The sequence below is a fragment of the Betta splendens genome, chromosome 4 (assembly GCF_900634795.4).
Source record: "Betta splendens chromosome 4, fBetSpl5.4, whole genome shotgun sequence".
In the NCBI taxonomy this organism is placed as follows: Eukaryota; Metazoa; Chordata; class Actinopteri; order Anabantiformes; family Osphronemidae; genus Betta; species Betta splendens.
Genome location: NC_040884.2, coordinates 14597627 through 14613042, shown reverse-complemented (window position 1 = coordinate 14613042; position 15416 = coordinate 14597627). Strand labels below are relative to the sequence as shown.

General features: G+C 45.1%; 1 protein-coding gene and 1 long non-coding RNA gene across 2 annotated transcripts in view; one reads left to right on the top strand and one right to left on the bottom strand.

Annotated features, from left to right (window-relative positions):
- The window catches only part of fen1 (flap structure-specific endonuclease 1), a 210552-nt gene that overhangs the window by 28758 nt on the left and 166378 nt on the right, over positions 1-15416 (top strand). The window lies entirely within an intron of this gene.
- Positions 1-15416, bottom strand: part of LOC114854358 (uncharacterized) — a 42765-nt gene that overhangs the window by 20092 nt on the left and 7257 nt on the right. The window contains exon 2 of the long non-coding RNA XR_008694589.1: positions 13845-13948. This is a non-coding gene — a long non-coding RNA (uncharacterized LOC114854358). The remainder of the gene's footprint in view (positions 1-13844; positions 13949-15416) is intronic.

The window sequence follows — 15416 nt, the reverse complement described above, 5'->3', positions numbered from 1 at the left end:
GTTTAAACAGCTTGTCTACACGTAGGCAAACAGTGACTGAGGTGCTTTGAATTAGCCTCTGAGCAAACCTTGGCTTCGCGAGGAGGGAAAAAATACACTGTTAACGCAATAAAAACGAAATGAATAATCCTTTCTCTCAGTACAAACATGACAGGAATTCTAGCATTTTAATGAGCCTGACTCAAAGTCGTTCTCCGCCTCGGTTTGAAACCGCAGCTCTAGCTTATTTCAACACTCCGATCTGATGCCACGAGCGGATAAGCGAGAACTCGGCATCACCTTTGCCGCGCCGCATTCGAATGACATTCGACTTATCAAAGTGCGGTGTACAAACATCCCCAGCCCCGGCTCCGATTCCACATTAACCCACAGAAGCATTCCTGACGTGACTGAACCACCAGCTTGACATGAATGTTGGGGGGGGATTAGCCCATGCAGGAGGAGAGAGAGAAACGATAGAGAAAGAGAGCGCGAGAGAGAGAGAGAGAGAGAGAGAGGGGTTTTAGACAGATAGTGTTAAGATCAGTGCTTGGGGCTAAGCAGGTTGCTATGCGCTGAAATGCTAATAAGCTTCCTGGCTCTGGGTGCAGGTCATCCAGCCTGTACGAACTCGTCCTGACATTTCACACACACACACACACGCTGTCTTCCACCCTTTTTAATCACTTCTGATGATGCCCTCCATTTAATTTGAAAGGGTTGAGCCACCCAAACATTTTCACCCTCTCTAAACCGGGGCCGTGTCTCGACATGCCGGCTGCGCTGGGATCTGCCGAGGTGAATCGCCGTGGAGTAGAATGCTGTGTGGGTTCAGGAGGATGATATTAGGCCAACGCTGGTGGTGACGTGAGTGACGCTGCGATGGGTAAATAGAAGAGACAAGGTAATTTGAGCAGGTGTGGATTCAGCTCCTGCTGCAGAGAAAAGCTTTAATTGCTGTACACATTGTGGGTTGTCTCTGAAAATCCCACAGATAGAATAAAAGTAAAATTTTAAATGTGAGCAAAGAAAATCTGATACTGTATCTGTGCTAAACTTTAACTTAACATAATATAGATTAAATACAACTACAAGCAGCTTCCAAATCAATTTGCAAAATCTGGGCTGAGCTGAGAAACTCTGAATGTGTACAGCATTTCCCTGGGAGAGTTTAACAACTGCTATCCTGCTCTATATATCTTATAATTCTCTCTGAAAAATCTCAGAGCCTGCAGCTAACGCGGTATATGGTCAGAAATGAACCCGGGCCATGTTGTATGATTCATAGAGAAGAAATAACATATTTTATTGGACTCTGAGAGATTTATTTACTGGCAATGCGGCAGATGTGTAAGGAACACAATAGCCGGGGATTTCACCATCCAATTTGCCAGTGTTCTCTTTTATATCATCCGTCAATAGAAAGGAGACAAATTCCACAGAAAATAATCATAAACAAATACATTACGCCGCACTTTGGAAATTGTCAGGAGACGCTCCTGACGATGTCTATCCGCTCAGAGTCGAAGGGAGAAAAGCCCAAAAGGCAACTGAGGATGTCTGCGTGTTATATGATATTACCATGAGTCTCGCGATAAAGATATCATACATTATTGGTTTAGACTGGCAGAGAGAGAGAGCGAGAGAGAGAGCGAGGCCCAAACAGATAGCAGGGACGTATAGACAGAGAGGGAGAATGCTCAAATATATTGGCTCTTAGCGAAGGCACCGATCGCCCTGAGCCTCTTCATGTCCCTCTATGCGAAACAGCTGGAGCCCCTGATGAAAACCACACTCGGCTCCACAACCAGCGCCCTTGTTAGTTTTTCAGCGGCGACTGCTCCGGGTACACACCCTCTCGCGTCCACCTCGCACCTCGAGCGAGGCGCACACTCACCCGCCATCGAGCCTCGTCCGGTTGCGCGAAGCTTTTACAAAGGGCAGCTTTCAAAAACGCATGCCCACAAACCAGCATGTAACCAAAACGCTGGGAACGAGGAGCTGACATAATTATTAATTAGTCGATATTACTGAATGGAAAAAGCCTGTCTTTGGTTTCCTCCCCTGAGCCTAATCGATGGCAGCCAGGATGAAGCTAAGCTAAACAGCACCAGGCAGTTAATCTCCGCTAACATACAGTTCACATGCTGATAATGTTCATGGGTCTTAAGCGAGCGGGCGGCCCATGTTTTTTAGATTTACTTGTTTGCTGTTGTTTGCTGTCTTTAAGTGGCCGCTTATTAAACCCAGCCGTCTTCCCCGGCGCACTCCGCCGCTAATGACGGCCCAAAAATGCACCGTTCGGCATTAGCCGCATTTTCCTGTGAGTCTCGAACGCGACAAAGCGCCTCGTGACCCTCAGAGCTGCGGGTCGCGTACGTCTGCGGTGGAGGTCACTCAGGGAGGATACAGTCATCGGCCATGTTGGCACGTGATGCTGGTGGATGGTAACGTGCTTGTGGTCGTGAATGTGTGCATGTCTTACTATGAACGTGTGTGTCGAGCGTGTGTGTGTGTGTGTGTGTGTGTGTGTGTGTGTGTGTGTGTGTGTGTGTGTGTGTGTGTGTGTGTGTGTGCAGGCTGAGGAACTCCCACTGACCTACACACAGGCCGTATAACTGTTCTTACCCTGCCATCTGCTGGCTCACATCATTCTAGGCCTTGCATCCATGCTTTCGTTGTTTGTTTTCTTTGCTAACTACATCCTCCCCCCTTCTCATTTTACTGAGTTTACATTTAGCCCTTGTTCCACTCCTCTTCACACAGACCCATCACCTGCCTCCACCTCTCTTTCCCGAGCTGAGGTGGCGATACAGCACAGCAGCGGACTCCAATCGACCGGGAGGGAGGGTCCAGACACCCAAAATAGAGGGAGCGCGTCCTCTCCACGAGCCCCCGAAGCGGAAGTCAGTCCGTCTACTTCTTCCTCAAACTCTTTTTCTCCTCAGTTATTCTTTCATTTTTCGGACTCCCTCCTGCTCTTCCTCCTCCTCTTTTTTTTTTCTCCCTCCCTCATTCTGTCTGCGTGCAGTAATTATGCCATTAATAATGTGAGACCCCAGTGATTGTCCCACTAATACCAGTTGTCCGGTCTGTATTTCTACAGCTTAACGCAGGAGGAAGTCCACAGAGGGCTGGTTTGTTGTTGTTTGCTAAGGTCAGCTCTTTATGAGCTCCACTTCCAGTAAGCAGCTGGTCCCTGGTGTGTTTTCTTTTTGTTATGTTTTGACTGTCTGGCCACTGGGTTAAACTTAGACTGTTAGTTTATTATAAACTTTTTGTACATGGTGATGTACAAAAACAGTGGGTTTGTGGGTTTTCGCAGTTGCTCTGGCCTGACAACAGCTCTCCTGTCCTGTCACTCGGCGTCTTATGCCGAGTTGCTGTGACTAAGTGATGAAGTCTCCCAGTATTATTAGTAAAAAGTTTTATCCTTTACACTTTGGGAAATACCCGCAGGCGCTCGTCTGTGTGAGCATCCCTGATGATTTATGCAATGTAACCACGGCGGCATCCTTGATGATGAAGTTATAAAACTTCATTGGAAGCACCATACCCACAGAAGGTATTTATGATTCACTTTCATTTTTCATTGTCAGAATATCTACAGTATCACACAAGATCTGTGGAAACTCATTAAGCAAACCACTGAAAGGCTGTTAAACTTGGTAACCGCCACTTGTTGATAAATGGAGGTTCTTTGTCCGTTCTTGATAGTGAGTTGTGATCCTATAGCAGCGGTTACTGTAACTGAGCGCGATGGCGTTTCGCTGGAAAAGCGGTGAGTGTTTGGCGTTTGCTTGACATTCCTGCCGCGTGGGACGAGTGCCGTGCGGCGGCAGATTCATCAGAAGAAGCCGCGCAAGAGCAAATATACAGTATGAAGATGATTATGATTATTTTCGACAACAATCCCGATAGCAATCACAGCTTGGTCGTAAACCAAATCCCCCTTTCTCTGTTGCGTTTAATTTGAACTTTCAGAATGAGTCATAAAAATCTCCAGTCAGAATCAAAAGCACGTTTCACTAACGAGGGAAATGGCTCAGACGGACGATTCGGAGCTGTGTCCAAATAATGTGCAGACGACTAGCACGTCCCTCATCCTCATGTGCTTTATTTTCATACTCACCGTTATCAGCAACATTATTTCTGTCAAATTTGCACGTAGAGGCTTCAAACCCCACTTTTATAGGAAAACAAGCTGCTGTGCCCGGTCGCACGCAGGCTCTCATTTGCAGTAAAGGCACACTTCTAATATCAGAGAGCACGTTCTGAGCAAGTGACCAAGTTGAGGTGTGATCTGTTATTTGGACAGGTTGGATGCACTTCCTCACAGCCTGAAATTTCCCTCAGGGCTCTCCTCCATTTCTCACTGTCATGGATTTGAATCTTTTTACCACTGAACTCTTACAATTACTGAACATTCATCACCTGCCTACCTTCTTAGCCGCCCAGATAGTGCATGGAGACCAGAGATACGAGAGAGACCGGGCGCGGCCGGGAATACCAAGTGACGCCGCAGCACCACAGTAATGAATTCTCATTTCATGGGATGGGGAGGAATCTTTTTTTTTAATTGTTATTTTGGGGTCAGCTCGTGCACGCATTACAGCAAAGTAAAGGTCCTACAGGTTCAAATACGCACTGATACACTGGAATGTTTAATTAGTACAAATGTTTATCATGAGCACAATGTCCATAAATAGTCAATTACCCTTAAATAAGGTGCCTTTAAACTGTAAATCTACTATAACCCAAAGTTATTCGTATGGTTCATACCCTGTACAGTATGTAAGTGTAACTGCACTGACTCATCCAAATGCTGCTGTATGTCTCTGCAGCTTTCCCCTCATGAATAAAAGGTTCTGCCCCCGTGGCACCTCCCAGTCGTGCCCTCCAGTCCCTTGTGTTACTCATGCTCACTTGTAGAAGTCCCTTAACGCTAACCCAGGAAGCATAAATATGTTATAATCTCATCAACTGTCCATTTATACAGGTGTCACCTTGCCTCGCAACTTGATTTCCAGGAGGGCAGCGCTTTTTCCTGTGGCAGCGATTGAAGCGCCGGCATTATTATCAGGCAAAGTGTATTCATGATAGCAGAGGTCCGAGAGCCCCGTGGCTTTGTAATATAATACCAGACCTCTTTATCAAATTTAACAGTTTATTGGAAACAGCCTTTACACATGATTTAGGCACGGAGGCGGCGAGGCAAGGCCCCAGGTATCCTCCAAACACACACCTAAGAGCACGTCCGTATTATGAGAACTCACAAACACAGGGTGAGCGCTGACAGGCACACACTCTCTCCTCCTGTTTACACATAGTGTCTAATGCAAAGATCTCATTTAATGAAGTGTTTTTTTTATTTTGTTACTTTTACAAAAAATACATAAATTTTTATATCTTTTTATACATTATTACTTTAAATAGCCCAGGAACTAACACGCAAAAAGAATTCCCATCATAACAAGTCGTCCTCCTCTACGTAAACTATCCTATTGGGAAGGTAAATAGAAACCATCAGTTGGCCAGCTAATGATTTAAAGGGATGGTCAGAGGTCATACGCGGGCTATTAATGATCCCTTTTAACAGAAAGCACACACAGGAGCTGACCAATCACAGCGAGACAAAAAGTCACCAGGGGCCTGCAGACGAAGATCTGTCTGGTTAAGGTTAAACTGAGGAAGAGCAGAGGCCGCTCTGATGTCTGCGTATGTGTGTGTGTGTGTGTGTGTGTGTGTGTGTGTGTGTGTGTGTGTGTGTGTGTGTGTGTGTGTGTGTGTGTGTGTGTGTGTGTGTGTGTGTGTGTGTGTGTGTGTGTGTGTCTGACAACTCTCCATTAACCCATAAGAGCCCAGACCCGTTTCGACTTAAAGGAAACATTTGCAGGATGTGAAGCACGTGTGAAACATCTCTGGACAGATTTGTTGCTTAACGGGTTTCAGTATGAACATTCATTAATCCTTTCAGCCATTTTGGCCCCCACTAGGAGCTCGTTCTATGACAAATCTGTGCAACAATGAGTAAGTTTCAAGCGTGAGCCTTCCAACCTCTGTCTGTTTCTTCCTCCTATAATTCTTGCACCTATTGTCCTCATTCGTGTTTTATTCTCCTTATTATACTCGTTGCTGAGGCATATCACCCCCATTAGTCTTGTAGAAGTTAATTACGGGAGCCGAGCTGCTTTTTTTTTTTTTTGCATGAATACTGGATATACACCAAGTCTGGCAACGCCACCAAGCATTGTCTGCCATGATAAAATATGGAGGGAAGCGCTGCTGGGCGATTTGTTTATCAGCCAGGTTTAGCGTGCACACGTTGAAAGGGAAGCGCGTTGCTCTCTGTATGGGATGTGTGAGGTTAGTTCCGGCTAGCCAGCGCCGCTTGTTGCCCCCGTGGGACATGATCAATCACACGTTGCCCACTTTGCTCACCACCAGCTACAGGGCAAATCTATTTCAAAATATTCAAACTCGCACTTCAACGTCAGGCTCTTTGCTCTGCGCTTCGCCTTTGTGCTAGAATTTAAAAAACCTATTATCAGGTTTAATGGAAAACACCTTAAAATATTAAATGATGATCACAGCTGTCTCACAACTTTAACTTTAAACAAGCTACTATTATTATTATTATTATTACAGAATTACAGTACTACAGATTATTATTACTATTAAAATCCCAGGGATACAGCATGTTGTTCATATTCAACATGTTAGTGTTGTGCTGCAGCACTGCAACACAAGCACAGCTTGGCGAGGTTTAGAGGCCCGCTGTGGTCTGGTTTAATAAAGCAGAGCCTCAGACATAAAGTATTTTCAATTTACCAAAATCACGATCCTTAACCAAAGTGTTTGTGTTGCCTGAGTTCAACCACAAATCAGCTGCGGCGGCGAACCCGGGTCTCGGGCGTGACAGTTTTGTGGCGACTCCTTTGTTATTAATAAATGTAGCTCTTCATTTGAAACAAAAAAAATTGCTTTTGGACGCGATCCAGACAGCAATTATGTTGCCACCACAACATAACTGGGAGTTGAGTTTATGAATGTAATTTCTAGGAGACAGGGTTGGGACAAGTCATTATGCGGAGCATGAGCTGGCATGTTTGCGCTGTCACAAAGCGGCCTCTAAAATAACTCTGCATGCTCAGTTTAGCCTCCCGTTCCCAGTTTTCCTTAATGAGCCGGTTCAAGCTGTCAGCCGCCGAGAGAAAGCCTCTCTGATGACTGTCAGCCTGTGGTGAGTAAAGGAGAGGACGGGGTTGAGTAAATGCAAGGAGGGAGGAACGGAGGACGGGTTGGGAAGGTGGAGAGAGGTCAGGCAGAGATTACGCTGGCAGTCGCCGGAGCTTCAGGCACAAGAATGAGGCGAATGGAAAAGAAGAAGTCTGTCGGCGTCTGGTGTTTCTGAGATAATCTACAAAGATTTTAGTTATTAGGTCTTGTCTTTTAATAGCAGACACTTCTGTACACACAGTAAACATCCACACTAGTGACACATCCTGTCACCACTTAACATTTTCCTCTACTGCATTAATTTGATAAATGACCGAAACAATGTCAATGTCATAAAAAGAAAAATTCCCAGTGTTTTTGTCAAATGGGGGTGGGGGGGCTTTAATGCATGGCTATTAACAGGTAATCAGAAGAGGTGCAATAATGAAGAATGCCCTTCATTTTGGCAGAGGGCACGGTAGGCACCAGTGTCCAGCCCTCGTCTTCAGAGGCAAATATGGAGGGAACTTAGGTGTTTGATGATGCGTTTAATTCACACAGGAATGCATTAATATGATAGTCAGCAGAGCGGCAAAGCCCTCAAGTAAAGTTCTCTCATTAGTATGTTTCTCTATTTCTTTTTTTAATTATTCAACGGGGGGGGGAAGGAAAAAGCCACATGACAGATGTACTGGCTCTGTCAAGAAGGAACGATTTGAATTTGAATTGTGCATAGAATCGCGCAATTAAAGGGGCCTCGTTTGCGTATGCTAACACAGTGTTCGCCGCTAATGACTATTGTCTCGAATCGTGGGGAATATTTTAATATTTATTCGCTTTTCGAGGAGGCCGCGCACTCGAACGCTCTGAATATGAAGGTGTCACATGACGCGTGAAGTACTTGAGCGGCGGCCTAATTACGCAACGCGCGTCCGACTCGCTCGGTCGTAGGCGGTTTCGTCAGAGCAGGTGAACACCTGAGCGTCGCGCGGTGGGTCCTGGGAGCCGATCAGACAGAACACACAACCCGATTGTGTTGGAGTTCGACAATTACCGCTGTCAGTCAGAGAAGAAAGAAGGGTTTTCATATGCAAGATATAAATCAGAGGCTGGTATTTTCTCATTACTGATCAAGTCAAGACAATGAGAATACTCTCTCAGTTTGTACTTGATGTCCCACACTCACTAATTGCAGTAAACCTCCTTCCAAAGCAGAGGGATTCTCATTATTGTCTCTTCTTAATATTCCTTGACACAGTTAACCACTGTGGGCTCCGCTGCTTTGACTGGAGGTTACGAAATAAAAGCTCCTGCTAAAAGGTCACGCAGGTAATTCATTGCTTGATTAGGCTCACGTTGCAATTAATCACGCTTAAACGCAAACACTCGCCAGGCCCATCATTTAGGAATGATGATTAATGAAACGTTTCCCCGGTCGCCCCCCTCCTTGGACGGCCGCGTTAATGTGGGTCACGCCTGTCAAAAAAAAGGCTACGTCGGCCGGCATCGTCTCGTAAGATAACGCTTCCTATTGGTTTTTGTCTTTGTTCCCGTTTAGAAAATCCAGTGGTGTTTGTTTTTTGGGGTCTTTTTTAGGGGGACGGACGCCATTTCTAGGAAGCGGCGCGCGTCAGAACGCAGGTGCAAGGTCGAGGGGACGAGCCGCGCACCTCGTGGGCATGCGTGAGACAGTGTGTGTGCGCCGGTGATTGTCGAAGTCGATTAATTATTGAACTTGGCATGAGATCAATCGTTCCAGTGAGGTGATTCTATTTCCAACTGGCAGCATATTGAGACAGTAACCTATGACAATATTAATCACTAGCACAACAGCAGGCTAATTCCCACATGTAATTAGTCTACATTTTAATTCATCCAAAACTAGCACTTTTCTAAACTCGCTTAATTATGTACTTACACTTAATTATAGCCCCCCGTACCCCCCCGGTTTGTTTTCAGCGCCACAGATGGAAAAACATATTTATTTTGGGGAGAAGGAGATAAAGTAGGAACTCCACCTGGGAGAGGAGCGGCAGGTCTCTGCTGAGTTGTGCTGCGTCTGGTAGGAATTTACGGGATTAGCTCAGTCACAAAATGCGAGATGAACCGCGTTGTCAATCACCCTCAGGGCAGAGCGAGAGAGGAAGAGCTGTCAATCAAAGCGGGTCTTCAATCGTCCTATTCACATCGCCTCCTGGAATAAGTCTCTCCCGCTGACTGCTCTTTGACATTTAACGCACTGGGGCCATGAGGATGGAGAGGAAAAAACATCCTCAGATCCTCCCTTCTCTTCCTTTTCTCTCCGTCAGTCTCTCCTGAATCGTCGGTCTCTCCTTTTTGCAGAGGCAGATGTTGTGTGTTTAAAGGAAGGGCGCGACCAGGAGCAGGAGCTGTTAGAAATGCCTATAGAATAAGTAAGTAAGTCGAGACGGGGGAAAAAAAAAAAAAAGTTGTGGGAGAAAACTCTTAAAGTACAGTGGCAAAACTGTGCCACGAAAGGGGAGGAAGCAGGAAAAGTGCTGCAGAGTTTTGTGTTTTCATTCTGATGATTGGCTGGAATATTCAGGTTTCTCTAATGGGGCTGAACTTCGTCAGAAAAGTGCAACACATTTGCTAAAACTCCAATAAATGCACCCAATCCATTTACCGGCTTGAAAAAAGAAGAAGGAGAGGACAACACCTGAAAAGGAGACTAATCTGCTCCACAGATAACACCTCCCTCCTCCCAAAGATGCTGCGGGATGAAAAATCCCGCCGCAGTTTGTTGTCGCGCTCGTGTGTTTTCCCCGGCCCTTGTTTGTATTCCGAGGCGGCCACCTGGCTCCGAGTGCGGTATACAGAGTCATTGCTCTTTTGGCTCCAGCCCTGACACCTCGTGCCCTCGAGTGCGGACTCCTTAGCCCGCGATCTGATCAGCATCTTTATAGTTTATCAGCCTTGGGGTTCAATTTTGGCTTGGATGCTTTTACAAATGAACGCAATCACTGGTGAGCCTTCGCATCCTGATTGCATTGAGGGAAGCGGGTGGAGGAAAGTTTAGTGGATTACCGTGCCACTTGAGGATGGAGCACAAACACACGGCGGCAGCCACATAGGGGGCTGCCAGTGCCCCCCCCCCCCAGACTGAGCTATTGGCACTTGCTTCTTGTACTCTGTCTTATTTCACTAAAATAATATAATTGTCTCCCATCTTATTGCTTGTAAAGCCATCTTCTGTCCGCAGGCGATGTGTGTGATCAATGTACTATCTAACAGAATCAATTCTTCCAGGAATACCTTGTGTTTGTGAAATGATCCCAGCCAGCTGCAGCAGAACGACGGGGCTTGGTGGGATGCTGCGGTGCTAGGATTAGTTTAGCGACTTGGACCCTCCAGTTCACACTGAATAGTGCGGCTCTTTGCCCATTTCTCATGTTCGGCGTGTGTGTGTGTGTGTGTGTGTGTGCATCTGTGCAAAGCAGGCCGCTTCCCAGGGAATTCACATTCATATCGCCAGTTATGTGCATCATTCCTCAAACATCATCTAAGCAGTTTATCCCACTTGTAACCGCTGCAGTATAACATCCCCGGAGACGTCCTCCACCGCGCTGGGAAGTGGTAATAAATGTCATGTCATGTGTTCGGGAATATGAACCAGATTTCCAGAATTTTACAAGAAAGAGAATCTGTTCTTATCACTTCCAGTATTTATAGGTTTGGATCACAGCAAGTATTTATTTCATCTATCAACAGTGTCATCGCTGCTGCTGAATAATCTACATTCTATATGTGTTTACCAAGAAAGAAGCAAATAATGGATTGAAACAGAACCAAAACAATTATTCAAATAAAAACAAATTTGCACAAGCCCTAATTTGAAAACCATACAATTCATGGTTGCAGTAACTGGGTCTTTATCCCAACAAGCTACAATGAATGCATTAATGTCTCGCTGCCAGTGGTGACTGCATGTTCCCTTTCCTAAACAATAATATCAAAAGTGAATTATTGTAGACCTCTGGGTGGATTGGAGATAGTAATATGCCAAAAAGCTATTACAGGGGGAAACTGTGGGAACAGGCCCATCTGGAGGAGCAAAAAAACAAAAAGGAGACGACTGAGAGGAAAAAGAGAAAGGAAGCAGTTCTCAGGTCAGATTGTCAGCAGTGGTCAGTAGACGCGTCTTTGTTGCGGCAGATTCACAGAAGGAAGAGAACACCATAGTGGATGCTGCTAACGTGGTGTAAACCACTGGCTCCACAGGCCTTCAGCAAAAGCAGCATCTGGCTTAATAAGCGTGGAGAATTTCCCAGGAAGGAGCTCGGCATATTGAGTTACTGCTCAGACGCTTTATGCAAATGTGGCTCGGCCTGAGCACTTGTCCTTCGCTTGTTTAGTCCAGTGGTCTGATTCGATTTAGGGCAAAACGGCAACGCCAAACCACGTCCTTTGATAACGCAGCGCCAGCGATCCAGTTAGGAGTTATTGCATTTGCGACTCGAGTTCCGAGTCCGTTGCTCCGCTCTTTTTCAGCCTTTACCTGAGAGCAGCTCCACCGGCAACAGGAGTCGGACCCGAAATCCTTTCATTTCCTTTGGAAACCACATGCTATGTTCTGTATTAGCCGGATAACGGACGATGGGCCTTCGTGTCTGTGCACCTTAGATGTGACTGGAGATTTCTCCCTCCCCTTTCTGATTCTTACTTCTGGACATTCCTCCACTTTGTTGACCTTCCTACGGTCTCATCTTCGTTTGCTCTTTGCTCCCTTATCACTCCTACCGCCCGTCTCTCTCTCTCTCTCTCTCCCTCTCTCTCTCTTTGCCAGCCTCCCGCAGCACCGGCATCCGTCCCGTCTCTGGGTAGCACAGGAAGTGAAACTGTAACACAGAGTTCACTAGTAATTGGCCACGGTCACGCTAACCAAACAGGAAGGAATCTGCAACTGATTAGAATTCTTCCTCCTGCAATAATAGTCCCCCGCCGAACAGACCCCCCCCTTCCCCAAGCCCCCCTCTCACCCCTTCAACCCCCACCCCAACAAAATTAATTACATTCCGGGGACTATTCCCACTATTGGTTTTCCTGTTTTGAAACTGCATTATAAAGGGACAAATCCCAAGACAACACAGTCTAGCTGGTTTTTCAATTACAGAGAGACAAACTAAGTCATGGAGGGCTGAGAAAGCACAGGGCATCCGTCCATCCGTCGCCTCATCCAGACGGAGCTGCTGGCCGCTCAGACCAGTCAGACTTGCTGAATAATCATGTCGTGACCTACACACGTAAACATTTAGTACACAGACACATGCAAAGAGGTTTATTTTAGATGTTAGACGATGATAAAACGCTAGAATAAAGTTTATTTCCACTACATTTCAATATGTCAGCTGTTTGTGTTATTTTAGGAGTTTCCTTCACATCACTATTAGAATTTATAGGAATTATTCATTCAATCCCAAAGACTCATGAAAAATTCTGGATTCATGCCAAAAGTTTTAAACAGAAACTATTTCTGCCATTTCAAAATAAAACTGTACAGCCATGCGAATTTCAGTCCGCGTTTCTTTTTGCCTGAAGTTGTTTTATAGTGGCAAACCTGGGACAGGTCTCAGTTGCCAGAACCTACTGTACAGGGGAAAGAACATTATTTGCACAGAAAAGGTTAAGCACAGAAGATCCTCTGATGCTGTGGCGCACACTGTGTTCCTTTCACAATAAAATTGAAAATAAAATTGAAGACACGCATCTTCACAGAAAGACACACAAAGCCAGGATGTTTCAAAAATAAATGAATGCCTAACAATGTTTTTGATGTCCTATATTTAAATTTGTACGCTTACTTACATTACTCCTACTTCCCTGGTCTCGGAACTAATCCGATTGATATGGAAATGGGGGAGCTCTGTTTTATGACAGAGATGGGGAGGGAGAAGGAGAAACGGAGCGAGAGAGAGATTCCCCATGTTCGCTCCTTTCCCGACTGCGCTGAACGCACATTTGGAGACTCTACTACTATGTTTTTAGTTATAGGACATCACACAAAGCACCTGAAGTCTGACAAAGAGCTGCTCTGTTCAAGCAGCAGGAAGTCATTCGTGCCGGACACTTGAGCAAACACACAGTCAACTGACTGCATTAGACATCGTGAACATCACCAGTATTTACCTGACTTCTACTGACTTGGGCTCAATTTAGAATATTTAACAGGGGATTCACAGATTTTATTACATATAATTACTTTATTATTTTTTAGCTCAGACAGAATCAAAAGTCTACAGTTTATTTATGTTGATGTATGTAATTTATGAAGTAATTTGACTTCCACAGACAAGAAAGTATTGGTTTGTTTTGAAAATACACATACCTATATTTTGTTGCTTTGTACAAAAATATACATAAATAATTAAAATACATTCAAACATTTTTCTACATGTTGGATAACCACACTCCGATTTCTTAATAGCTAAACTTCCGCTGTGGTACAAACTGTGTGTGTAACTATCTGCAGCCTAGAGCCGTGTTTTCTCAACAACATAAATCACAGCATCACTGTAACAGTTCATTCAAGCCAGTATCTCCAAGCTTCCCGCTTCTCACCCAGTCAAATCCTTATCTGCTGCAAACTCCCCTTTTTATCTCAAACAGCACTTAAAATCATCACTTACCAGCTCCCTTCTGTAGCTAAACAGCCATTCCTGCATGTGTTGCCTGTCATTGGAGTTGAAAATTGGGGAATGGGTTGGAAATTGGAACCATCAAGAATGCTGTCCTGGAAAAAAAAAGAAGGAAATCAAAGTTAAATGAGATCATGCATGCCAAGAGAATGTTTAACCAAAGGGCAAAAAGGAAGCTGCAGATAACAGAGAAGAGAAAACCGCTTAATGTTGTGTTACTGCAGTCTGTTTGGAGTCGCGCATGCTTGTGTGTGACTTTAGAGAGGTGAGGGGGTGTCGCTTGTCAATACACATTAAACTGTCGCCCCGTACGTCTGCAAATATATGTACGCACAACCGCGTTAACGCATGTTAAGGTTTACGCGAGGTCAAGAACGGGTTCACGCGCATGAAGCAGAGGCGCACGCGTCGGCGCTGTTTTGTGCGTGCAGGTGGTACAGGATACGAGTGACACCAAGCGTTGAGAGGGTTCCTCCCATCATACGGCGTCTGGAGTACAGTATGTTTGAAGTGGTGCACTACAAACAGTTCACGCGGAGCCGGTGACTGCGCCCAGCGATGCAGGTTTCCCATGAAAAGCACACTTCAAACGGCTCAGGTCCTGCTCCACCCTGAGCCCCGGTGGATGACAGACAGGCAGACGCTTTGTTTTAACACGAGAGACGCAGTGAGGGGGCAGGTTTGTGTTTAGGCACTACATGCAACACCTAAAAGCATGATCAACACATTCAGTAGTGGGAAGGGAATCCACCGTGGGACGACGGGAGGCTGAGTTTGCAGAGCAACAGCCACATCGAGGGTGAAAGACCAACGTTCGCAAGGAGCCAGTAAATTACAGCTTTCCACAAACCTGGAAATGGAATCAGTGCGATTGTTGGCTGATATTGTCAGAAACTTTGTCTTTTAAAAACTTATAAACCCACCAAGTTCAAAAAAGGTTGAAAAAAACATGAAGTTGTCAATTTTGCACAGGGTGATGTCATGTGAACAGAATACCTGTGGGTGTGTGCCATCTTTTCACTGAATCATTTGGCACTGCGCTTTATTTCTTAATTCTTATTGCCATGAAACACTTCAGAAAGAATATCACCCCAGAAGCGATATTTTCTGCAAGCAAAAACTAGTTCAAAGACATTTTTTCACTCACTCTCCCCAATCTTCAACTTACTGTCCTGGCATCCAGTCAATTTCCAATTGAAAAGCCTTCTTTTTTTTTTTTTTTCGCCGACTTTGTTGCAGCACTGAAGCCCCCAGGCCGGTGGGTCATATAATTATTATGAGCAAGAAATGATAAGCATGTTTTAAAAGTGAAAATTAGCTTTAATTGTGGTGTACGGGTGCAATGTGAGCATGAAATCACAAAAAGTCTGACTTACAAGACTTTCTGCATTATTTAAACTATTTATATTTGCTATGATTTCCAGTGACTCTCCGGGTTGTTTCCGTTCTACCAGACGGTCAAGGTAATAATTAGGGCATGCGTTAGGATGTGAATAGTTCAGTCACTGTTTGAAATTGACATCCTTCATATCTTCTCTGTCTTTTAACATTATCAGATGTGAC